The sequence below is a fragment of the Hipposideros armiger genome, unplaced genomic scaffold (genome assembly GCF_001890085.2).
Source record: "Hipposideros armiger isolate ML-2016 unplaced genomic scaffold, ASM189008v1 scaffold_101, whole genome shotgun sequence".
Classification (NCBI taxonomy): domain Eukaryota; kingdom Metazoa; phylum Chordata; class Mammalia; order Chiroptera; family Hipposideridae; genus Hipposideros; species Hipposideros armiger.
In genome coordinates, this window is record NW_017731451.1 from 302,326 (window position 1) to 328,046 (window position 25,721).

General features: G+C 39.6%; 1 protein-coding gene across 2 annotated transcripts in view; it reads left to right on the forward strand.

Annotated features, from left to right (window-relative positions):
• The first annotated feature begins 4,419 nt into the window (after positions 1-4,419).
• HS3ST5 (heparan sulfate-glucosamine 3-sulfotransferase 5) overlaps positions 4,420-25,721 on the forward strand; it is a 284,761-nt gene continuing 263,459 nt past the window's right edge. For both annotated transcript variants that reach the window (XM_019646327.1, XM_019646329.1), the window contains exon 1: positions 4,420-5,228. The gene's annotated coding sequence lies outside the window, so the exon portion shown is untranslated. The remainder of the gene's footprint in view (positions 5,229-25,721) is intronic.

Consider the following 25,721-nt stretch of genomic DNA (forward strand, 5'->3'; position numbering starts at 1 on the left):
GAGCTGGGCTGCCATGAGTCGCCATTGATGGCATAGGCTGCAGTGGGGCTGGCTGGCAGCAGGCGTGCACTTCGATAGCTGTCGTGAGCAGCTGTCTAATGTCCAGCGAGCAACTGCCTCACCCGGGAAGAGCGCAATGGTGATACCAACATGGGCCAGTGAAGCGACGTCCTCCACAACTAGACTGAAGAACAAAACGGACAGCAACTTGTCTGTTCCCCTGCCCCTCCCCGAATTCCCCAATAAAATCTTTAACAGTAAAAAGGACCTAGTAATCCCACTTCTGGGTATTTACCCAAAGAAACCCAAAATGCTGCTTTGAAGGTACATGCTTATCCATATGTTCATTGCAGCATCATTTACAATAGCCAAGATATGAAGGCAACCTGGGTGTCCCTGAATGGATAAATCGATAAAGAAGAGGTAATACATATATACAATGGAATGTTACTCAGCCCTAAAAAAGAATGAAATCTTGTCATGTGCAACAAGATGGATGACCTAGAGGGTATTGTGCTGGGTGTAGTAAGTCAGACAGCAAAAGACAAATATCATATGATTTTATTTATAAGTGGAATCTAAAGAACAAAATAAACAAAAGGAACAGAAACAGACTCATAGATACAGAGAACATTTTGAAGGTTGCTAGATGGGAGGACAATTGGGGGCAGGGTGAAAAAGATGAAGGGATTAAGAGATACAAACAGTCGTTATAAAACAGTCATGGGGATGTAAATAAAGAATATGGTAATAATTATGTATAGTGCCAGGTAGGTACTAGTCAGGGCGATCACTTTGTAAATTATATAACTGTCTATCCACTATGCTGTACACCTGAAATTAATATACATAATTTTGAATGTCAGCTGTAATTGAAAAATTAAAAATGGGGGGAAGATAAAAGGAAATAAGAAGTTCAAATTTCTAGGTATAAAACAAATAAGTCTTAGGGATATAATATATAGCCCAGGAAATAGTCAATAATATTGTGATAACATAGTATGGTGACAGATGTTTGCTGGACTTATCATGGTGATCACTTCTTTAGTATGGGGAGTATAATCAATAATATGGTAATAACTATGTATGGTAACAGGTGAGTACTAGATGAGCTAGGGAGATCACTTCTTAAATTGTATAAATGTCTAACCACTATGTTGTATACTTGATGTAATGTACGGCACAGAGAATATAGTCAATAATATTGTGACAGCGTGCTACGGTGCCAGATGGTTGCTGAACTTATCATGGTGATCACTTATTTAGGTATATAAATGTTGAACAACTATGGCAAATACCTGAAACTAATATAATATTATATGTTAGCTATATTTTAATTAAAAATTAAAAAAAGAAAATATTTCCCCTACCATCAGGTGTGTACTTATACTTTCAAGCCTCTTTCACATAGGAGATACTCAATTACACTGATGGAGCATGATGTGGGTGCCGGGGCTCATTTCATTCTAAGAGAAGGACCCAATATCAACCATATCTATAACTGATAACCTTAGTGATCACTTAGCTTGCCCCTTGAGGGCAGAAGCATCTTTGATTTACCCTTTGGTTTCCAGTAGTTTGCACATAGATAGGTCTTTTCAATGAATATTTGCTAACCCAACTGAATTCAGATGGCAGTGGTTGGCTGGTTAAAAGGAAAACAAAAATATTTTGGAAAATAAGTCAGCTATCCCCATTAAACCCTAATAACGACAAAGACTTCCAAACTTAACTGAGAGGACAGCCTCCATTTGAAAATGTAGGCTGAACAATATTTAACGTTTACACATCTTTATGAGACATGAGAGTGTGATGATGCTCGGGGAACAAAAATTCTTTACCAAATGAACACTCTAATTAACCAAATGTTTTCATCACTGTGTACTTTATTTGGCTTTGGTGACTAAACCAAACCAATGAATCTGTGGCTGTTCAAAATTGCATTTTAAAAAGATTTTTTTGGATGTGCTACTTTGTCCAGTGTTTAGTCTTATTTGTTTAATTTAGCACAAAACTAAAATATTTCTACTAAAGCTGTGTTAGACTTGATTCACTCACTTTTGCACTTCACCTAGCAGGAGGCCAGATCTTTTGTGGGAGTTGAAGTATAGCACCCCCAAAAAGTTCATATACCCTGATCTAATCATCCATCTACAGGCAAAGAAAAAACCTTTGCCAGAGCTTTGCTTCAGTTTCTTGGTCTGTACCTGCTCTTAGCCCCAGGTGTGATCTTGCACAAGCCAGGCAAAATCACGGTGACAATCTCACAGCCCATCAGCTACAGAGCTAAGGATCCTCTGAGGAGAAGTTAGGATTGCTGAGAAAGCACTGGCTGCTCAATGTTTCTCTCCTGCTAGACAGAAACCTAAAGCAAGACAGACTTAGGAGAAACCGGATTCATCTCAGCCCAGGCCCTCTTCAGTAATCTTCCAGGCACAAAAGAGAGAATGAATACCAATACCAAGATAATATACATAAACATCTTAAATAAAGTTTACTAATTAAAAGGACTGATAGATGGAGTGATGTATTCTTCAAAATCTATTGTCATGTATTTGTGGACTTTATTGCTTATCAGCATCCCCCCCCCTCAAGAAAAACAAAACAGCAACATTTGTTCAGAAGAAAAAAAAAAGCAAATCGTGTTTCTTCCTTTCATATTACTTTTATTGTTTGAGGTTTCTTTTAGACTATAATGTGGCATTGTAATTCTGAGATGGAAAAAAAACAATCCCTTTTCTTTCAAACATAAGAATGTGATTGTATGCCATTGTTGCCAACAATGAGCTAAAGAGGTTAATGGATCACATATCTGGCAAACAGCCATCTTTCCTCCTGCTCAATATATTAAACAATATACATTTTGTCGTTGCTGCTGAGCTTATGATTTTGTCTAAGTAGCTGGTAAAAATAAGTTTACTTACATTTATGTTATCTCTTTCTAGAACTCAACAGCTTTGTCCTTCAAGCTATATCCTGAAATTTTAAAAAGTGCAGTTTGGAATCTGAGTCATGACCTTTGGATAAGCTGGTGAGAGTGGCCCTGGGGAAAGAAAGGGGTGGGCTGGCTGTTGAATAAGAATCTAGAAATATTGCTCCTTGCCAATTGCATCCTACCTTTCATTTTTCAGATTGCCTAAATTAATGGAGTAAAATTACCATAATAAAAAGGAATGAATACTGGAGAAAGCACCACAATTCTTTCTAGTATTGTTCCCAAGGATCATTATAACAGACCTCTAATTAAATGAAACAATGCTCCCCACCAATCCCAGGTTGACTCAGGTTTGCATTCTATGACTGTTATTTGAAAACAGACAAGCAGTCATAAGCAATAACGCTGTGATTCCCTGCCTACAGGACTTTTCTGTGTATTGCATTTGTGCTATGAAATTATTAATAGCGAGAGACCTAATACCTCAACACTTTCCGTCCCTCCTCCCCCCCAAAAAACGTTTAATTTTTATGAAACTCCACAGGGAAAAACTTTACCACGGAGAAAGAGAGTAAATTTCCAGGAATCTTTGGTTGGGTGGGGATAAGACATAAAAGAGGGGGCTAGAGTTGGAAGAGGAGCACCAACGCATCAATCTCAGGTCAGGTGGGATCCTTTCTGCAAAAAGCACAGCAAATAGTAAACCGTAGTCCTCTGGCCCACTGATTTTGCTGGGAGCAAAGGGTAAGAGGAACATAGACTGACTTGAGAAGGTGAGTTTGGGATTTGGACCTGGAAAAAGGCTGATCCCTGATCTTCGCTAGGCAGTGATCGCCCCCTGTGACTCCGCAGGCACACAGCAGTCTGAGAGCAGCCGTCGCCACCGCCCAACCCTTCAGACGTAGCTCTCCCGCTAGGCATGCTGGAGGCACAGGAGCTCCCTGGACACCTGTGTGCCCCAAGCTCCAGGCCTAGGCCCCTCTAACCACCAGAGACCGGTCTCAGCGCCTTAGAGATTGAGTCCCTCCGACTTGCGTGTCCCCGGGTTCTGCCGCTCTGGTCACTTCCACCGGTTCTCCAAACAAGGACCACAATCGGCCTGAGAGCCCTGCGCGCCCATCCCGCCTCCCTACCCGGCAGTTGGCCCCGCGGCTCCTGTGCCAGGGTGGGACGCGCGGTGCTCAGCCGCAGGACCTCCGCCTCGGGATAAATCCTCTCCACCCCTTTCCCCGCCTAAGACCCTGCCCTCCCCCTGCAGCAAGCCACTCCTGTGTGTGCGCCCTTCTCTGAGCTGAAGACACCTGCGCTTCCTTCCCCACCCTTCTCCGCCCTTTTAGCTGCGGTTTTCCCACCGCCTTTGGGAGCTGGGGAGCGGCAGCTGGAGGAGGAGCAGAGAGAGGAGGGAGAGGGCGAGGAGGAGCAGGGGCGGGGTGGGTGGGGAGAGAGTCGGGAGGGTGTGGACTGGCAGCCACTCTGCAGCTGGTCGCTGGGGACCTGGTCCCTCCCGCGCACCCGAGTGATGGAGGGGAAGAGATTCGCTTAGACACACACACACGCGCACACAGCTGGGCACGTCTCCGGGAGGCAGCTGCCGGCTGGGGCGCGCCAGGGGCCGGGCGGCGGCCGTGACAGCACCCGCCGCGGGGAGCTGAGAACCCGCACAGCTTGGCACCGGCGGCTCCAACACCCAGGAAGGGAAGAGCCCAACCACACTGACTGTTGCTCTTTTGGGCGGATCGGGAGGGAGGAGGCTGCCCAAGGAGCTGTCCCCGCGGACCCCGGAGGCGCTGCCCCCAGCGCTCAGAGCCGGGTCGCGCTGGTGCCCGCCCGGGGCGAGGAGGATGCGCCCCTCCTCCCGCAGAGCGGCTGCGGGCCCCGGCACTGCGCGGACTCGGGCTCTGGCGGCCGCCCGTGTCGTGTTCGCGCCGCGGGAGCGCGCTTTGCCGCACCTGGCTGGAGTCTCCCCGGGAAGTGAAGGAAACGCGCCCTAAACTCCACTACGTACTTCTCGCCCGCTTCCTCCTCCTCCGGGCTCCGGGTCCGGGACCTCACAGCCGCCGCTGCCGCCACCGACTGCGCGTGGGGCCCGCCCGCCCCTTACTCACTCGCGCGCACGCACAGCCCGGTTCGCTCGCTCCCATTCACGCCGCCTGGCTCTCCGCCTCGCGGAAGCCGGGGCATCCGAAACTACTGGACAAACTGCGCCGGGACTGCAGGAGTTGCCCGGTGGCCTGGCGCGACCCGCCTCTGGTCCCCGCGCCCTGGGCCCGCACCGCCGCTGCCACGGACGATGGTGAGCAAGCGCGCGCTGCCTGTTTCGCGCCGGGGAGGGGCTGGAGCACAGCGGGCTGAAACCTCGTAGATTTGGGGGAAAATATAAGAGGGAAAATCGTGGAGGGTAAACACCCGTGTGATACCAGCCAGAGCACTTTGTGAGACGCGGTTCTCCTAGGCACTGCTTAAGGACTTTTCCAACGTTCTCCGGGGGTGGGGGTGGGGGTCGGGGTTAAACTAGTGCAAGATGAAATGGAGGGGCGATTCCCGGGTAAATTTGGAATCATTGGTGTCAGCCAGTCAGTCCGGCAGTCTGTGTCTCACCCAGAGCTGGGCTCAGAGCTCTGGGCTCTCTTTGAGGGAGAAGAGGCAACACGCGTTTAACTGCGCTCCGCAGAGTTTGGGGGCTCGCACTGGGCCACTTCCCGGGTGGCTGTGGGGTTGTCGCTTGCAGCGCGAAACGGCTTTGGGGGAGTGGGGGACTGGAAGGCCGGAGCAGAGGGCAGGCAGAGGGCAGGTAAAGGCTCAGTGAACTTGCCGATGGGGTTCTTTCTCTTTCCCAAACAGCACCCACCCCTCGCAGCCCCAGTCCCCGCCCCCTGGAACCAGTTCAGGAAACCCATCCCACCCCCTCCAAAACACACACGCACACACACACACACACACACACACACACACACACACGAAATGGGTGCCATCGAAGGGGTGGTCATATATTATTACTAAGAGTTGTGCGCGGTCGCTGTGGCTTCTGACTGGAGCGCAGAGACTCCTGCTTCTGGGACTTGGGCGACAGACTTGGGTTAGGGAAGCGAGGAAGGCGCGCCCAGCCTCCTGTGGATGTCTTTACCTGGTGGTTCCAGGTGCACGGCAGCAAACCTCCACATCTCCAATCACTCCACCTAGGTGAGCGCCGCGTCCCGGCTTCCCTCCTTTGAATGCTTCAGGCCACCCACCCAGGAGAGCTGCTGTGCAGGTCCCTGGTCTCCCCAGTCCTTGCCCCGTAGGTCGGCCTCCCTCCCTCCTTCCCTCCCTCCCTTCTTCCCTCCCTCTCCCCAATGCCAGGTTATTCATGGAAAACATTGATCCCTTAAGGGTAGGTTTAATATTTGCAAAGTGCTTTATATTATATTACTTCGTGGATACATTTAATTGCACTGTAACTCTTCTCTGATTTATGTAAACTTAGTCTGATAAATAGCATGCAGGGTCGGGTTGGGGTGGGAGTGAGAGTGGGTGGGCGTCCTTTTTCCATAACGGTGCTCCTTTCTAAACTGATTTGCTACAAGTGATATAAAGCTGGTGCTTCTGAAAGCTTTTGCTCAGTCGTTTTGACATATTTCAGGGCTTTAGACAATGTTTCCATATTGCAATTTATTTCAAATACATTCAGCCTCTAGTCCAAGGAAAAGTTGAAGAGAAGATAATAATTAAAGGGATTACAAATTTGGATATCAAAACTATTTTTTAAAATGTTTTTATCGATATCAATTATGTTGTATGTAGCAGATTTCTTTTAAGTTACCTTAGTGGTTTCTCCTAGTGAAGTTCTTAAAAGGAGAAATGAAAACAGTACTACTTACCTTCCTCCCTGTATTGGCGGTCTACAGATGGTCCTTGCTTCAAGTGACTGAATGAGCAGTGGGGGTGAGCTTCTTTACTTCGGGACTATAAAGTCACTCACCAATGAATTCATGGAGACACACCAAGATACTACAAGAAACATATTGATAGGAAGGAAAGTTACTTAAATTTAACTGCCTCCAATACAGAAAATTTAAAGAGTGAAATCAAAACGGCTCTATCCCTTTCCAAATTACTCTGGGCTGTTTTAAAAATATTCTTTTCTCAATTACTAAAATATGTAGAAACACCATTAATAATGTAAAATCACATTTTCAAATAGATGCCTAAAGCACATTATATGGGAAATTACAAGCATGGTATTCCATCGAGTTTTACCTCAGTGCTCAGATGGATCATGATTTCTAGCTTAAGCCAGACCTCATGTTTAGATTTTAGTATTGGAAGTCGCTTCCTCTGAACTCTTTGTGAGAAGGTGCTGCTCGCAGTGTGTTGATTATGCTGGCATCATTGTCCTTACCATTTTGCAAGCATACACAGATGTTTTTCAATGAATAACCAACCTTCTTACTCACTGAATTTTCACTCATTCAAAAAGTATTTATTGAGCACATGAGCACACACACAATATGCAAAGCTGAGCTGGGTGTTATTTTCAGCAACAAAGGGTTTTGAGTAACAGCAGGATGCTTACTCCTACACTGTATAGAAAGGACTGCAGAGCAGTGGCTTACTTAGGGAAGTAGCAACTAAGCTAAGTAGGTGGTCGACAAAGAGTTGTTGACTCAGAAATCATACAAGATGTTAGCCAGCCAACTTTGCTTTCACCATAAATCCTACCAATATTCTTAACCCACCGCCTCATTTAGATATGACTCAACTTCACAGAATTTATGTTGACTTGAATCCCCTTGCTCTTTTTCTGAATACTTTGGAGAAATATAACTATCTGTACCCTGCTCCAGCTTTCTGTGTACAATTTCTATGGAGCAGTGCCAAATCTGCCTGTGTCATTGGTATTCATTTATGAGTAAACACAAATGTTCCTGTTGCATTGAAAAAGCAAACTCAATTCATAGAACACAACAAATAGTTTGCTCCTTTCTTTCCTCATCTCCTTATAACCTCAAAAAACAGTGTCATCTCTTAAAAATGCAATTATGTATGAAAGGGCAAATTGACAAAAATGGTTATTTAGGATTTTCCAGAAAAAGAGAAATGTGTAATTTTAGTTGAGAAAAATTTTCTTTGACTCATTTGCCATGTCTAGCAGGCTGGTCTTTTATTTTGGACTTTCATTCATGAATGAAATAACTCTCAAGGTAACTTCCCAGTAAAGGGAGCTGGCAGAGTAGGGAATGCTTGTGAAAAATGATGCTGAAAGCCCTGGGAATAGAGTGTGAGCAGTGATGCTAGGTTCGTACGATTGAAATTAATATGAATACTTGTATATTGTATTGGTCTTTATATGCATGAGTTTTTGGATTTTTTAACACAGTTTACTTAAATATTTTTATATTCTGAGATTATTGCCATTATGTGAGGTGTGATTGTTTGATGATGGAATTATAGCTTGTTTTAAGAAAAGGTTAATATAATAGATTGAAAAGAGAGAATAAGTCAAATTAAGGGAATAATTATTTAAACCATAGATGCATCTTCATTCAAGTCCTGTTTTGTTTTTTTTCAAGGGGAAGGAAGACATCAAACCCAAAATAACTAGTTAAACTTTCATTATGACCTAAATTGTTACTAGTTAGAAAAATCATACATTTTAATTTTTCTTTGAATTTAATATGAATTTTTTAAAACCAGTAAAGTGTAACTTTTTTTCCCTGGAATCCAATTAATTGTTGCTCACTTTAGAATCAGTGTTTGCTTCTGAGTCATGATGTTATCCTAACAGTTACAGCAGAAGTACAATTAAAGCAAGATATTAATAGCTACATTGAAAAATCACTGATAAAAGTCAAAAGAATTTCAGAGCAGCTAACACTTGTCAAAAGTAGAAGCGAAAGAAATCTAAAGATCCACATAATGTTTAGGCAAAATAAATGAACCCCTCTAAATCTCATATACAAGTTCCATTATCATGTCTTAATTAACAGTTGGTACAGTAGATTATCGTCTATCTTCTTAAAAAGTTTTATGAAAGAAAGTTATGTCAGTATTAAGAAATAGTTGAAGAGTTGGTTTGACTTTAGACCACTTTACCTAGACTGTGCATGGGAGGTAGTTATGTTTTATATGTATATGCATATACTTGTGTATACATATATATTCTACATATACACATATGCATACCTGTATACACACACACACACACACACACACACACACGGTGCCAAAAAATGTATACACATTTTAAGAAAGGAAAAATCTGTATTAAAATTGTAATACTCGATATATACCAATAACAAAAGATAAATACACGCTACATTTGACCTCTGCAATTACAAAAGGTGTTCAAAGTGGTTACCATCAGTGTAATTTTAATACAGTTTTTTCCTTTCTTAAAATGCGTATACATTTTTTGGCACCCTCTGTGTGTGTGCATGTGTATGTGTGTGTGTGTGTGTGTGTGTGTGTGTGTATTTGTCTAATAACTTTGAACAATAGGAAAAGAATCTCCTTTGTAGCATATGTGGTTTGTGAAGTCAGCCTCATCTTGAGAATGGTACTTATAAATGCTCAACTAGTTTGATATTAAAAATTGAGAGTATATTAAACTTTTTTGAACAATATATTTAAGACCTTTAGTTTGTGCTTGAAACTGTCTGAAGACCTCTGAAATATTAACTCAATTCTGGTAGCCACCCTGCTCACCCCCATTTCACAGAGGGAAAATAAGTAGGTAAAGTGGATGTTATTATTACCTTCGTTTACATGAGGAAAGTGAGGCTTGGTGAGCCTAAGTAAATGGCCCCAGCTCCACAGCTACTATTATAAAGGGCAGAGCTGGCATTGGAGCCCAGGCAGTGCACTGTGCTATGCCACTGCTCTTGAACAGTTGACTTAAATAGGGGATAAGTGGGGAGCAAGTCAAGTTATAAAACAAATACATTCGAGCACGTGAGATTTTTGACAGTTTTCAACTCAGAGTGAATCCTTAAGGGATTCGTAAGGAAGGCGACTGTCGTGAAACGCTGACATAACCTGAACTAGAGCAGTACTGAGTTATAACAGTGCTATAACTTAATGTAGTTTTTAATGGACTCAATCATTTTCTTAGGTTCAGCTACTTTTAAATTAGGTAACTTAAGAACTGATGCCATATTTAAGTAGTTTTAATAGCTCAGAGGATCTGATATTGAATGTTTTATGCTTCCCATAATATCCTTATAATGTGAACTTCTTGCACAGAGGTCAGTGTTATATGTTCCTCTATGGTACTTGGCAAAGGAATCAGTTTTATGTGAAGGTGTGAAATGAGACTTATTCTGTGCTGACCCAGGTGGCATAGAGTAGGTATCTAATTAATGTTTACTGCATTCACTGATGGGAGGTATTCTAGAACTTGCAAGTCCAAAGGTAAAGAAACTTGGAATAGCTATAATTGCATAGATTTAATATTGAATAGACTTTTTCCTTTTTCATGATGATATTAGGACATTACCATCTATGCAACCCTGTGGAATCATAATCTTTATGAGACTGAAGGACCTGAGCTAGAAAGAGGAGGATGGTGTAAAGATGGTGAAATAACAAACTGATTAAAATGTTTAAATTTAGAAGTTGCAAAAAGGAAAACTGCCTGTAATTGTACCTTTTATTTTACAATGGCATATAAGACATAATTAACATTAAATAACAGAATCTTCACACTGTTAATGAGGTAGCACAACTGTGCTGTCATAAATATTAACAGTTGACTGTTTCAGTATAGTTTGGGGAACAAATTGTCGCTGTAATGCCCTTTGCCATAGCTAACTAAGTCAAGTCAGTGAAAAAGCTCACAGTAATTCTGAATGTGTCTCAACATAGATATTGATTAAAATGTAAGTGCTGAAGTCAGACAGAGCTTGCTGAACTAGAATCCCTGCTACACTGTTTATTAGCTGTTGGGGTTGGGGCAAATTGCCGAACCTTTCTGTTTCTTAGTCATCTTACCTATTATACAGTTATGAAAATACCAGTTCTAGATTTCCATATGAAAATATATATAAAATGCCTAACATAGGTGTCATCTGTAGTAAAGATTCAGGAAGTAGTAATTGATATTGCTGTTATCATCATTATCTTTAACGTCACCATGACATCATCGCAAGTGGTTAAACGTAATAGGTAAATTACTCCCTATGTATGTATGCATGCATCTGTGTATCTTTTTCTGTCTATCGATGAGAATTGATTATGCTGTATTATAAAGCTTAGGTTCTGTAGATTCTGTTACTGTTGAGGGAAAGACATGAAGAGAAGAAGTGCGTGTTTCAATCTTAAACTTGATAAAAGTGCTACTGGATTTAAAGGCCTGTGTCAAGCACAGATAGTGGAGAGGAGCCCTTTGAGGCAGCTACTTCGCAACGTTTTCATGCCAGGCCCAGCTGAACACATTCACACAATTCTTTGGAAGATGTATCCTCTTATACAGATGCAGTTAAAGGGGAAGAACAAAAGGTTTGCTAAAAGCATAGAAACGTTTACATTTATCTTTATATCCAGTATGAGTTGAAGTTTTTGGATACACAGAAATTTCTTTCTTTTTTTATATTTTCATAACATAGAGTGTTCATGTCTTTAAGTAAAAAGCTGTTTCCTAACTCTGGTCATTAAACTTGAGTAACTTGCTTTAGAAGGTTAAATTTAATTTTACTCTTAGATTTTTTTTTGGTTTTTGGTAACTCATTTAATTTTGACAGCCACTTGGCTACCCTAACTTTACAGACTTATAAAGCTTAAAAACTAATGTTCCTCCTTGTTATTTTGTCCCAATGAATATACCTATTTACCACTTTATCTGTATAAAAATAATAAATGATAATAGCTAACATTTAATTAATATTAACTATGTACTAAGCATTGTACAGGTCATAACACATTTCATTCCCATGAAACAGTCATTGGAACATACTCGTACGTGTATCATTAGTGTTTTCATTGCACAGATGAGGGAACCAAGGCCCAGAGAAGTCCTATAGCTAGATGGGTGGAGCCATGATCGAAATCCATGCCTTCTGGCTGAGAGCCCACACTTCCCCATACCAGTGGACTCAGTAGCAATTAACCCTTTAACATCACCCCTGATTTCTGGGCCTAAAACCCACACCTTCCTCTTTCCCTATGTCTTCCCTGCAACAAAAGAAGCATTTATTTTCAATAAAAGTTAATTTCTTGGCTTTGTCATCTCACAGTATTCCCTATGCATATGCAATGGCCACTAAAGTAAAGAATGAGACCCTATTAATTTTTACTGAACTGTTGAATCTACTTTTAAATAGATTTACATAGACATGCCAAGATTCTGCTAAGTAGTTGCATCCATGTTCTGTATACAGTGGCTGGGAACTGACATTCCGTGCTGGTAGAGTTCCTTCATCTGGTGAGCCAGTTGCCTGTGACCTGAATGTCCTAATTGCCTCACTTTTTCAGAGCTGAATGAAGTAGTACAGAACCCAAGAGCTCTGGGAAGGGGCTCTTCTCCCCAGGCACCTAGCATGGAGACGTGGAAAGGCTCACCATTGGGGAGCTCCAGGTTTCCTGCAGATCTGAAGGGCTCCGCCCTCCTGAGAACATCCCAAAAAGGCCAGAAGACAGCTGCATTGTCCAGCTGACTGAGTGCCTCTCGAGGGCAGGGATCATGCTGGATTGTGCTCCTGTCACATGGTGTAATGGGGCAGACACAGAGCTTCGTCCTCTGGACATCTTAGAACCTGGAAAGCAGAGAGCTGAGAGGTCCAGGCAGGAGAGACATGAAGAGGCAGGATTGTCATGTCTTGATGGCAGACTAGAGGAAAGGAGAAATACAGGATGATCTCAAGGTACCTGTGTTCCTGCTGTGAACCTTATCACTATTCTATTCAGTGAGGTAGATGATGGAGAGAGGATACGGTGAGGACACAGCACGAGGGAGAAAGTCCAGTTCTGCCTGAGATCAGGAAAACTTGCTCCCCAACCTCCATACCCCATTTCCTCTCTTCTCCAGTTTTCTAAAAGTCTATGAGTAAGCACCGATCTAGCAAGACTATTCATTTTTAAGAGTAGATTTAGGTTCCCAGTTCTCTAATAATGGCCTATAGAGAACTAGGCAATTTTAATTTTTATCTTCTACCTGCAAGACTAAGAAAGCTTCAGAAAGTTCCATAATATTCATTAGCTAATGTTTTTTAGTTTTTCTTCTATTTAAATTATTTTACACAGTATATTTAAAAATCATGTTAGTTATTTAAGTTCATTTCTCTTTATAAAGCAAGAGACTTATATTAACACTTTATGAATATCTACTTAATGTGATATAAAAATCTGGTTTCTCTTTTAAGATTTGTGATAAGCATGAATTCAAATTCTTTCACCATGACCACAGTGAACAACTCAATAAAACCAAGACAATTGCTAGCAACATATGATAATCACATTAAAAATCTTATCTAGTTCAAAAGAAATAGAAATGGCCTATTGATTAATATATTTAACAGACAACTTTTTTTGATGTGTGTCACCATTCCCTGGTGAGTGACCATACATACAAATAAAATGAGAAATTACCTTCAAAAATAAAATATGTAATATTACATTAAGACATAATATATAGACTATAATACACTATTCATAAAAATATTGATACATTTACTAGAGTATTTAAACTATAATTATTTTAGCTGACTTCTTTTATTATAGTATTTTTGAAATTAAAAAATATTAAATATTATATTATTTTCTTTGCTTCCCCTCTAAAGTATGTAAAAGTATTAACTAATATTCCTTGGTTGTGTAGACATTATATTCCCATTTTATGTCTTAAAACTGAGAGAAAACCATGAGCAATATAAAAGTAGAACCAGGTTGATCCTGTCTGCTTTCAGTTATAAATTTGAAATTCTCGTAGTAGTATGAGAATTTAACTATATTCTGTTTTAAAAGATACTATAACTAGGGATATAACATAATTATGCATAATTATTACATATAATTCATAATTATGTTAATATCAAATTTTTATATATATGTATTTGTGTATATATATGTGTGTGTGTATATATATATATATATATATATATATATATAATTTTTCTCTGCCCTTAGTAGCTTCTTGATTACCAAATAATTCTCTTGCCTTGAGAGAGGGTATAGATTTATTTTCTTATCCTCTTGTAAGCATGAAGTTCCCTGTGATCCAATTCTATCACAGTAGCATTCAGCCATTCTTGATCTAGGTGGTTCCCTACATAGAGTAAATATTCCAAAATATGTTTGAAGGTAAAATATCAGAAAGCTGAACAAAAGATTGATGTGTGTTATAAGTGGGTAGACTGTAGACTTCGCCATCCAAGGATACCTTTGAGAGTGAAAGGGGGCGTATTAATACTTATGCTGAGAGAGAAAAATATTGTAAAATCCCTCTGTGTGGTTAATGGTGTGCTGCCTTCCTATGCCCAGTGATCCTGCTGTCTGGGGAGACCAGTCCTAGGAGCCTGGGCCTGGACTCTTTCCCTGACCCAACCTAGAGCGGGCACAGGAATTCTGGTAACTGCACATGGTACATTGTTTGTGCCAGGGTGCTCTACATACCTAAAGTGGGCTTGAGGATTACTCTTTCTGTTGTTCCACAAGACAGCCAAGTGGGTTTTAGCTCCCCAAGTTAACAAAGACAGCCTGATATAGGAAGGGGGTGTTGTGCAGTGCCAGGAATTGGAGATCCCTGTGAGTGTGTAGCCTTGTGGAACCTGTGGATGGTCCAATGAGGAAACACAGTTCTTCCCACCCCATCACCAGACCAGAGGTCAGAGGTATAACTTTGACCCTGCTGTTAAATTCTTGCCACTAAGTAATACTTGCCAGTTTCAACCCACAGGAGTGTACAGCAAGGAAGAGTATCATGACAAGAGCTCAAAATCATCACTCATGCATTTAGCAGCTATTCATTGAGCACCTACTATATTCCAGGAAAGCATTCAGCTGATTGAAAAGACTGAGTTTGGCATATGACAGGTGATTTGAGGATGCAGTGAAATTATGGTTGTAGGAACCTATAAAAGTCAAAAACTTTTAGAGGTGCTACCATTACCCATGTGCATATTCTTGTTTTTTTCCCCTTTGAATAAACCCTACTTTTTAAGGAGCGCACTAGCTACTCAATGTGTTCTTTGTTCAATTGAGGTGCTCATTACTTGGAACATTTGGTTTTTCAGAAATATCTGGAATAACCCAACCTTTCTTGGTAAAGGAAGTAAGAATTAATGCCATGGAAAAGGAGAATTTATACCATTCCCACTGGACTGTTCATCCTTTACCCAAAGGAGGCTTACTGGGAAAAAAGAATGTTAGTGTGTTTGCAGACTATATTTCAAAAGTATATTTAGGTAGGGTTTTGTTTTGTTTTTCCCATTATTTTCCATCTGGAAAGCTTGTTTTTCTTCACCTGGAATGAACAACCAAATTATTAATTCTATTTAAATGTGCTGTATTCAGAAGAGTAGCTGCCAAATTTGTTGGGATCTATAACAAGATAATTAATTATCCAGTAACATGAGGACTATTGGAGTGTTGGATATAAAACAGATGGTGGGAGAAGAAAGATGAGGCAGTCAGGATGCTGCGAGCAGTGTGATAAGTCTTTTGGCCTGTGTGGGGTGAAGCCACTTGTGCGCCAAGCCTCCCTCGTCCTCCCTGCTGCGTTATTTTTCCCCTACCGATCCTTCCACCACCCCATCACTTCACCCCTCGAGACCCCAGTTTCCCTTTCCCACCGCCACACATTCATTTTAATGTCAGAAGAAGTAAGGGGAGGTGAGGGCAAAAGGTCCCCGTAGGCCCTGGACACAGTGCCAGCATCTGTGGCCGTCTCAGCACCTATCCCATGGAGCGAAGCTGGCTGCCATTACCCTTGTCCTGACATTGCTTTTAGTCACGCAGCTGTAGAGCTATTCAAGAGTTTGGGGTTCATTTCAGAGTGGATTTAGATCCATTAATATTACAAGCAAACACCTGATTTTTTTTAATTTACAAATTTCGAAGACCTAAATTGAATTCTAAAGATGTTTTCAGACAATACTTGGTTGAATATCAGTGAAAAATGCGTATACGAAACCGTTCCTGTTCCTCACCCTCCACCCCATTTGTCAAAGTGATGCTCCGCGTCTAATCCAGTTTGTGAACAATTAGGAGGTGCATTTACACTGAACTCAGTATTTGATGGTAGAGATTATGGTGATCTCACCATCGATGTTTTTCTTATAGATTACCATCACATGCAATAATGCTGCGAAAGTCATTGCACTCACTGGTATTATAAAGGGGGTGGCGTTTAGATTTCAGATATTTAAAAAAACAACTTAATTGCGAAGTTTACTACTCATGCACTAAAAACATACAGAATAACCCAGTAAAGACATCTTCACAATAAACATACTCATTCATCATAAAGAAAAAAGAGTGAGTTTATGATCTGGGGAAGCAAGCAGTCACCTTGCCTATCCCACCCTCTCAATATCAGGCCCATCTTTTATCATTTCAAGTAGAGTTCCCTAAAATAGATTACACTGACAAGTAGTAATTACTGACAGCTGCATTTAATTAGCAAAGCAGATTCCTGCTCATGACAATAAAGTATTATTATATGTTTAGCATTAGCGCTGGCAGTAAAGGAGGTGACTTTGCTAACACAGAACTAGAAAACCTATTTACTTTATTTAAAAATGCACGCAGTTTAGTTGGAACTGAGCTGGTGCTATGTGGGAGTGTCTATGATTACACAAAAGAAAGAAAAACAGTAACTATAAAAGTGTTTTTTTTTGTTGTTGTTTTTTAAACAGCCATATTGTACAAGAAATAAGTAGTCCAGTGCCAACCATTGGCTCCCAGTCTGGAATTATGTGTCTTTGTGTTTGTGTCTGAGTATGTGTGTGGGTGTGTGGGTTGGGGTGGGGGTGGGGAATTGAGGTATTTGGATGCTAGAGATAGCTACACAATTAATCCATGTAAATTAGTAATTTATGATTATATTAAGACACTATTGCCTCCCTTCCCTTCCTCCCTCCCTTTTTCCTTTCCTTTCCTTTCCTTTCTTTTCCTCCCTTCCTTCCTACACTTACCCTATACATAACTCTGGGTTATAGAGTATTTAAAAAGTATATGTAATCAAATTTAGGAGTTTATATACACGCTGAATTTTTAAGTTAATTGATTGCGATTTCCAACCATTCTTTCTTGCAATAGGCTTGTCCTATCTCCTACTGCCTCTGTTGTTCCATTTCCACTGTCCTGTCTTGTTCTCATCCAGCAATTCTTACTAAGCATTAACTTATAATGGTGGGATTCCAGACATCACAACAGGTGATTGATAGTTTGAGCAATACCGCCTTTCCAGCATCACCAATCCATAGTGCGTAGAGAGCTGCTGCCAACTTGAAGGACTGTGAAGATAGCTGAAACCAGCAATCCTTGACTTAAATGACATTTGCTATTTTCATTATTTAAATATATCACTTGAGATATGCAAACAGATCCGTTTATTGTGGCATTATCAGCACAGCCAATCCTAGAACTTAATATATTTTCTCACATGCATGGAATACAATTCTTAAATATTTACTGGAGGTCTAAAACCTGAAGCAAAATATATGATGTTGCATGTCTGGCAGATGTTTTTACTGGGATAGCCTAGTGTGTTTTCACAATGCAGTTTTAAGTTATCTGGATGGCATTTATTTTTCGAGTTGTAAAAATAGACTGTATAATATAGTGGCATCTTGGAACTTACCATTATAAGTGCTGTATTTATAAATATCAACTTATGTATCCATGGCAATAAGAGGCAAGATGAATATGGATAAAGAAATCTAAATTGATCCTCAAACTAATTTCCATCATCCAACTGTTCAGCAGACCTGCTAAACATCTTTTGTTTTGTTTTGTTTTGTTTGCCTCTCTCCCACTCACCCTCTAGTGGACATGAATGAAAGAACCAGGGGAATGCCCAAGACAGCCTGCAGCAATGGAGAGCTCACGAAGGATGGGGTACAGGACAGTCATGTGCCATTTAACAACGGGGGTGCACTCTGAGAAGTGCATGCTTAGGCCATCTCATTACTGTGAGAGCATCAACATCTGCAGGGCACTTACACAAACCTAGATGCGCAGCCTACCACACACCTAGGCTGTATGGCATGACCTGTGGCTCCTAGGCTGCAAGCCCATACAGGACGTTAGTGTATAAAACAACACAAGATTAAATCAAGCGCAAGAGAAAATGACAACACCAAGAGACATGGGAAACACGAGTCATATGAGGCTGCTGCCAGCATAACACGGCATACTGTTTCACAGCCAACTTTTTTTAAAGCAGAAAGAATGCGCTGTTAAATAATGATAAAAAGTATAGTATAGTAATTACATAAAGCAGTAACATAGTCGTTTATTATCATTATCCAGTGTTATATACTGTACATAATTATGTGTGTCATACATTTATATGACTGGCAGTGCAGTAGGCTTGCTTACACCAGCATCGCCATATAACGTGAGTAATGTGTTATGCTATGAGGTTATGACAGCTATGATGTCACTAGGTGATAGGAATTTTCCAGCTGCATCATAGTCTTATGCAACCACTGTGTATATGTGGTCTGCCGTTGACCAAAATGTCATTTTGTGGCACATGACTATAGTGTGATACTTACTATTCACAGATACATTATGACCACAGACTGTGTTCAGCCCAAACTGGGCACTGTGCCATCTTATTCCCCAAAACTGATCATTCTAACAAGGACATTTAGAGGGAAAATTTTCAGGAGCATAACTATTTAGGTAGATTTTACAAAAAGTATTTTAAGAAATTGTATTCATATGGATACTAAATATAAATACCTAAATGAGCATTCAGGTAAGACCATTTAAGAGTTATTTTGCATATTAAACCACGGCTTTGCTCATACCCTGAATCTAATGCCCTACTGAGTCTCATAATATATTGGTATTTAAATCCTATTGAGAACAGGGGTTTATTTTTATTTCGTTCTTAAGAAATCAACCAAGAATAAAAGATTCTTCACTGAAAGCAGTTTATAGGCTTCAAGGACATCGGCTAAAAGGAAGGAATGTGATCATTGAAATTGGGTATGTTTGACAACTCAATGTTTCAACTATAAAACCTTCCAAAATTAGATCTATAAAACTGGAAACTCTACTCCATAGCTGCTCTAATTACTGTGCTGGTTCATAATTTGGTACTGAGGAATAAAGGCTCAAGTCTTCTCTCTAAAGAACGCCTTTGGCTTTTATTATTGCTGTTATTCAGAATTACATATTCTGTCTAGGCAAATACTTTTTGAGGGCCTACTGTGTGCTATGGAGATGAATAAAACACAGTCCTCTAGCTTCGGGGAGTCAGTAGAGAAAGTACATCATCCCCCAAACCCAACCCACCTTAACAAAAATATACCACTTTTATCACGTTTCTAGCCCACCATATTTTTAAACCAGTTACCTAATTTTTTATTTTTAATCAATGGCCTAGAATACTTATTTTTAAACTGGAATAGCTTTTTCCATAAACCATAAAGGCTACTTCATGGTTTAAACAGGTTCTTATTTGAACCTTTGATGATTTGTGCCTAGAATAACTAACCCCATCAAGTTAACCTATACAAACCTCTTGGGTTTCTGCCCCAAGTCAAATCTCCTACTACAGAGAATGCATAAATCATCCGCAGAAGCTAAGCTTAGCATTGCATTCATTCGGAAAGTGGGAAATTAGGCTGATGCACTCAAAGGGTATTTTAAGTCTTTGTTTAAATGTTTCTTTCTCCAGATTATTAGCCTTGAACCAAATGTTGACATCTCCTGTAGGTATAACTAATTTCCTAGTTTGACAGTACTTCACTGACTAGTCCTATGATTAAAGTTGCACTGTGATAGGACTTTCTTTAAGTTGAATAAGACACCTTATCAGCTATTAGAATCACCAGAAAGCAAAAGAGTGGTGATCCCATAGGCTAGTATGTGAAAGGAGGCTATACTGAGTGTTTGCTCAAGTCCAAAGACCCATCTCTGGTCCATCTGAATATACTTGAATATGTTGGCTGAAATTCTTCTTTCAGGTCATCACTGTGTGGAGAGGCTACTGATAGACTTTGTGCATCCATTTGTCTCAAAAATTGGAATAGGCTTTAGAGAAGGCAAAGAACATAAAAACAAGTCAGTAACTGACTTGTCATTGACACCTAACATGCACATAGATGTGGTTTACCATGAAATTCCCTGCTTTTGTTTTTTGTTTTCTCTTTTAAAGAAATTTATTTTGATAGGCAAATATATTCAAGAAACTCAGGAGGATAAATCCTACCCTACATAATGATTATATAATTTGGGGGGAAGGGTGCTCATTATTTTTTAAACTTAGAGTCAGAACATTAAGCTAAGGCTGTGTCAAATATTTCAGGTCCAAGGATTTTTTTTTCTCTTGTACCATGATTGAATGTCAAAAGCTATGTATAAATGATAAATAAAGGTGATGAACTGAAACCAGAAACCTGCCCATACCAGAAACTACTTGCCCCTCCAGGGTCAAATTAGAAATGAGAGTTTTCAGAAAAAAAATATTCACGGGAACACAGGTGTCATTCTCTTCACCTGCTCCAGAATCATAGAAGCTTTCTGATTTTTCTCACCCAGGCATTATACTGGGTGCTCTATTGTTTAAAGGGGAACCAGAACGGTAAACATTTTTAGGTGGTTACATTTTATGTGCAATAATGGAAATAGCAACGCACAGTATCTCTTCTGTTAGGCTCTTTATCTCATACAAACTCCTTCCTCTTCTCCCTCCCCTTGAATCTCACACTCTTAGGAGCTAAGAAAGGACTGGAAGAAATCAGTTCCCCCAGTGCTCCTGCTGGAGTTTTTTCACGATGCCTTTCTTAATAAACCCTTACCTCCTGACTCAAAACAGTGTCCTTCCAAAACAGCTTTCCAGATCACTTTGTCCTCAAATTAAAGCTGTCTTTTTCTCTGAGAACCTTTGAAAACACTCTTTGTCCCAAATTAAGATCCAAAGCCTGAAACCAATACTCCTTAACCCATCCTAGGCCACCATAGCTTTAGACCCTGGGTAGCTTTGTGTATTTTAGCTTTCTATTCATTGAGAGGGAACATATAAACTAATAATAAATTTGCATTGATTGAACTGCCATTGTATGTCACAAACTATGTTAGACCTTTAGCATGCATTCTCTGTTACCCAGTGAGGTAAGTTCCGTGTTTTACTTTTATAGATGAGGAATTGCAGCTTAAATGGAATTGCTCAAATTTGAACAGTTAGAAAGAGGTAGAGCTAGGAATTGAACTCCTACCTTTCTGATTCTATAAGTTGCATGACCTCTGCCACTGGTCATATTGCCCACTGTAGGTTACAATGAGAAATGCTTTGATTTCTGAGGATAACATTTAAGTATTCCTATACTATTAGTACTCACTAACAGATTAATGATTTTACCGATATCCCCCTAAACACACTTAATAGTCATCCAAACATGAGTCCTTAACTCCTTAATAATTTTACATATCATTAAACGTGTGCCAGGAAGTTTACATGTAGTATTATTATCTTTCTCTAATCCCAATAACAATCCTGCTTTATTTTATGTTTCCCCCGTTGTACCTTCTAAGTAAAAGAGCTGCCCTTTATTCTGGCGTATGGCTACTTATCATGTGTTAGTCAGAAATAGGCTAGGTTGTGTTGAGGTAACAAATGACCCAATCTCAATGGTTTCACACCTCAAAGGTTCACTTCTCCCTTCCACCACATGCCCACTGCAAGGTGGAGGCCCCTGCCCCAAGGGGACCTGCCTGTCAGAGCAGCATCTATCAGGAACATTACGAACCTCATGGCACAGGGAAAAGAGATCACTGTGGAGGGCACACTGGTGCTAAAAGCTTCCCACTGAAAGTGACACAAGTCACTTGTATTCATTTTATTAGCCAGATCGGTTCCTATGGCCAAGCCTGACATCGATGAGGCAAAAACATGTAGTGCCCCCTGGGGAGGAACAGCAAATATTTGGGAAGTTTAATACTGTCTATGACATTAGATATGAATGCTTGCTGTATCTCCAAACTTGAGTCTATCGAGTCTTTTTTAGTAAGTCAAAGAAAGCTCCGAGTGACTGAGAATTATAAATGACAGGAAGAAAGGAGATGAGCTACATTACAAGGAGCTTTCTCAAGCGCCGCCGTAGCAGCTTCTACAGAAACGACCTCCAGGATTCTTGTCCTCTCACAAATAGGCTTCTTCACATTTATTCCTTTTGCTAAAATGGGTTTTAGTCATTAACAACTGGGAATTTAGACGCTGCACTATTGCTTTTTTTTTTTTTTAGAAAATATATTTAGAATTTGGAATCACTTTCTGTGATGTCAGTTCTGCAGCTGATTTTTTTTTAATGTGTTATGTGAGCAAATGTAGATTGTAACTATAAACACAGTGCAAGGAAGAAGCAAGCCCATCTGTCTCTTTCAAACTTGATTAGGAAAGGTTGTGCAGACAATATTTTTAGCATGGTCTTAAAAGTAAGGTTAAGATGCTTTCAAGCCAGTTGACTACCACAGATTTATTTATTTTGAGGATTAGAATAAAATAAATTGAGAATATATGCACATTTCCAAAGACACATTATGTTGCTACTTTAAAACCACATTTTTTTGTGGGTTTTTTTGGGTTTGTTGTTTGTTTTTGTTTTTGTTTTTTGTCAGTTGCACAGTAAATGCATTTGTAGGCATAGAGAGCTTTCTTTCTCTGACTTTGGTGATAGAAATTTTGAAATTTCTCACAATTTTACTATCTTGTAGTAGTGAACTAACTAACAAGAATTGAACATGCTACTAGGGAAAAGTCTGTATACTATCAGGCACTGTATAAATGAATAAAAGTTATATTACATTAATCTAAATGGCAGAGAAAGAACTAAATTCAATAGTGATTGTAAGAAAAAAGGTGGCTTTTTCATTTGTTCTAAGTCTGATTTTAATAATTAATTGGAAAGACTGTTCTGTCAAGTCACCAAGTTATTAACTCATTCAGTAACCCAAAATACCAGACCTGCCTTATTTTTTCAACTTCCCATTACCATGGGAAATAGACAAATGCCAAACAATCAGATAAATGGTCAGATGCTGGGTTAATTCAGAAAGACTGTGGGAAAAGCCGTCAGTGGCTGTGAAAGAAGAAAAATTTAAAAGGGAAAGAGGACAGGTATACATAAATTTATGAAATAGCAAGTATTTTTTGATAGAGAGAGAGTTTCAGTAAAACCAAATTAGAATTTTTGGGCACTGTGCTAGGTACTTTACATTTTTAATCTCCACAATACTGCTAGGTAGTAGTGGTGGGTTCCACATGAGAGGGGAGTGAGATTAAAAAGAAGCTCATAGCCCTTGGGTAACTTGCCCAAAGTTTCGCTTAGTACATCGATGGAGCCAAAGTTAATTAAATCCATTCATCTATTCATACCTTCAAAAAATATTTATTGAGTACTTTCTAGACACTATTCTGGGTGCTGAGGATACTGCAGTGAACAGAGAGCAAATCCCTGTCCTGTCCTGTGGAGCTGTTATTTCCACAGTGTTAATGGTTTTCTATTTTGTTTTTAGCTGTGGCAGTGTTGTGGGCTTTTCCCCCAAATAAAATATTACTTGTCTCCCTCCCTTCTACATAAAGCAGATAAAAATAAAGCTGCGCTGTTTGAGGTGAGGGTAAGGGGCTGGGCAGCTCTAGCAGGTCACTTCACATGTATCTACTTTGTCCCTGGACTCTGCGATTGCCATGAAAACAATGAAGATATCAATGAGGGACAGGAGCAGTGGGTCCAGATGTTGAGGAAGTATGAATACTAGACTGAAAGAGGAATCATATGATGTAATTGAATTCGTATAGAGTGAGCTTATTGGAGAGTGGTGAGCAGAAGGAATGGGAGGAAAATCACGGAAGGCAAGAAGACCCCATAGGAAGCTATTCAGTAGTTCACCTGAACACCTGACACAGTAGTGGACACTGAATAGACTCAGAGGATTCAGAAGACACGATGAATCAGCATATAAAGACCGATATCATACATTAGATATTATGGATTAGGGGTAGGACATGGGTTTAGAAATTAGGGAACTCAGGTACATAACCTGGTCTTAGTAGTTAATTTGTAACTTTGATCAAATTCCTAATTTGACCCAAGCCTCAGTCTCATCATCTGAAAAACAAAATGGTATAATAAAACCTGTCTAATTGTGAAAACTGAAGATAACACATGCAAAATCCCAAGAACAATGCGGTCATCTACAGAGTACCTCCCAATCATCACCACTTTTTATAAGGTTTTCTAGGAAATAGCATATGTGTACTCAAGAACATGTTCTATTAGTTCTATTATTATTATTACCACCACTATTTCTTCCTCTTTAATAAAAGATGGGATGCAATAAAGAACTCATTGAACTTGATGTGTCATCTACTATTGTGAAGAAAGGTGAGAGAGAGAAGAAGATTTTAAACCTGGTTGGGATAATAGGGAGCCATCAACAAAATATAATAATCAGGTACTTACAGACATACTTACACATGTGTGTAAAGGAATGATGTTTATTGCAGTAGCATTTGTAGAAGTAAAAGAATGGAAAAAACATGAATGTCCATCAATAAGACCTGACAAAATAAATTAATGTATATTCATATAATGGAATACTATTCAACCAAAAGAAAGAATGAAATACAACTTTAAATAAATTATGAAATGATTTCCAACATAATTTTTTAAGTATAAAAGCATGGTATACACTCTTTGGAACAATAACATTAAGTTTTTTTACATATTTATATTTAGGGTGCCAAAAAGAAAAATAAATAGAACAAACAATGAATAAATTATACTGTTTTTTAACTAAGACTTCTGAAGTGGCTTTTACAAAACATCAGCATGGTCATAACCATGAATAAATTTTGAAAATAGCTGTGACAGCTGGTAACCAGAGGCTGTATTATATATGAGTCAAATTTACAAAAAAATTGAAGGTACAGATCATTCTCTTAAGCTATATTTTTCTTTGGAATCACTTCTAGCAGTAACATCATTGAAATCAAAGGAGAGGAGTTGATCTAAATCACAAGTGTTATATAATGGTGCCTGCAAATTGAATAATCCAAAAGAAATGTATTAAGTTTAAGAAAAGTAAACAGATTGAGTTCTCACTTTCTCTATGAGCTTGGGATATATAACCTCGTCAGAAACATATAATTATATATGTATCACATTTAATAGAAGCCACATAAACATAAAATAATTAAATGCATATTTAAAATATATACTGTGAGGAATTGCACAGAGTCCTGAGCAGGATGAACCCACAGAGGCCCACACCAAGACACATCATAATTAAAATGCCAAAGATTAAAGACAAAGAAACAATCGTAAAAGCAGCAAGAGAAACGCTATTAGTTTACCTACAAGGGAGCCCCCATAAGACTATTAGCATATATCTCAACAGAAACTTTGCAGGCCAGAAGGGATTGGCACAAAATTTTCAAAGTGATGAAAAGTAAGGACCTACAACCAAGACTATTCTACCCAGAAAGGCTATCATTTAGAATTGAAGGGGAGATAAAGAGCTTCCCAAACAAGAAAAAGCTAAAGGAGTTCATCACTGCCAAACCAGTATTACAAGAAATGTTAAAGGGACTCTTTTAAGAAGAAGGAAAGAAAAGGTAAAAAATATGAATAATAAAATG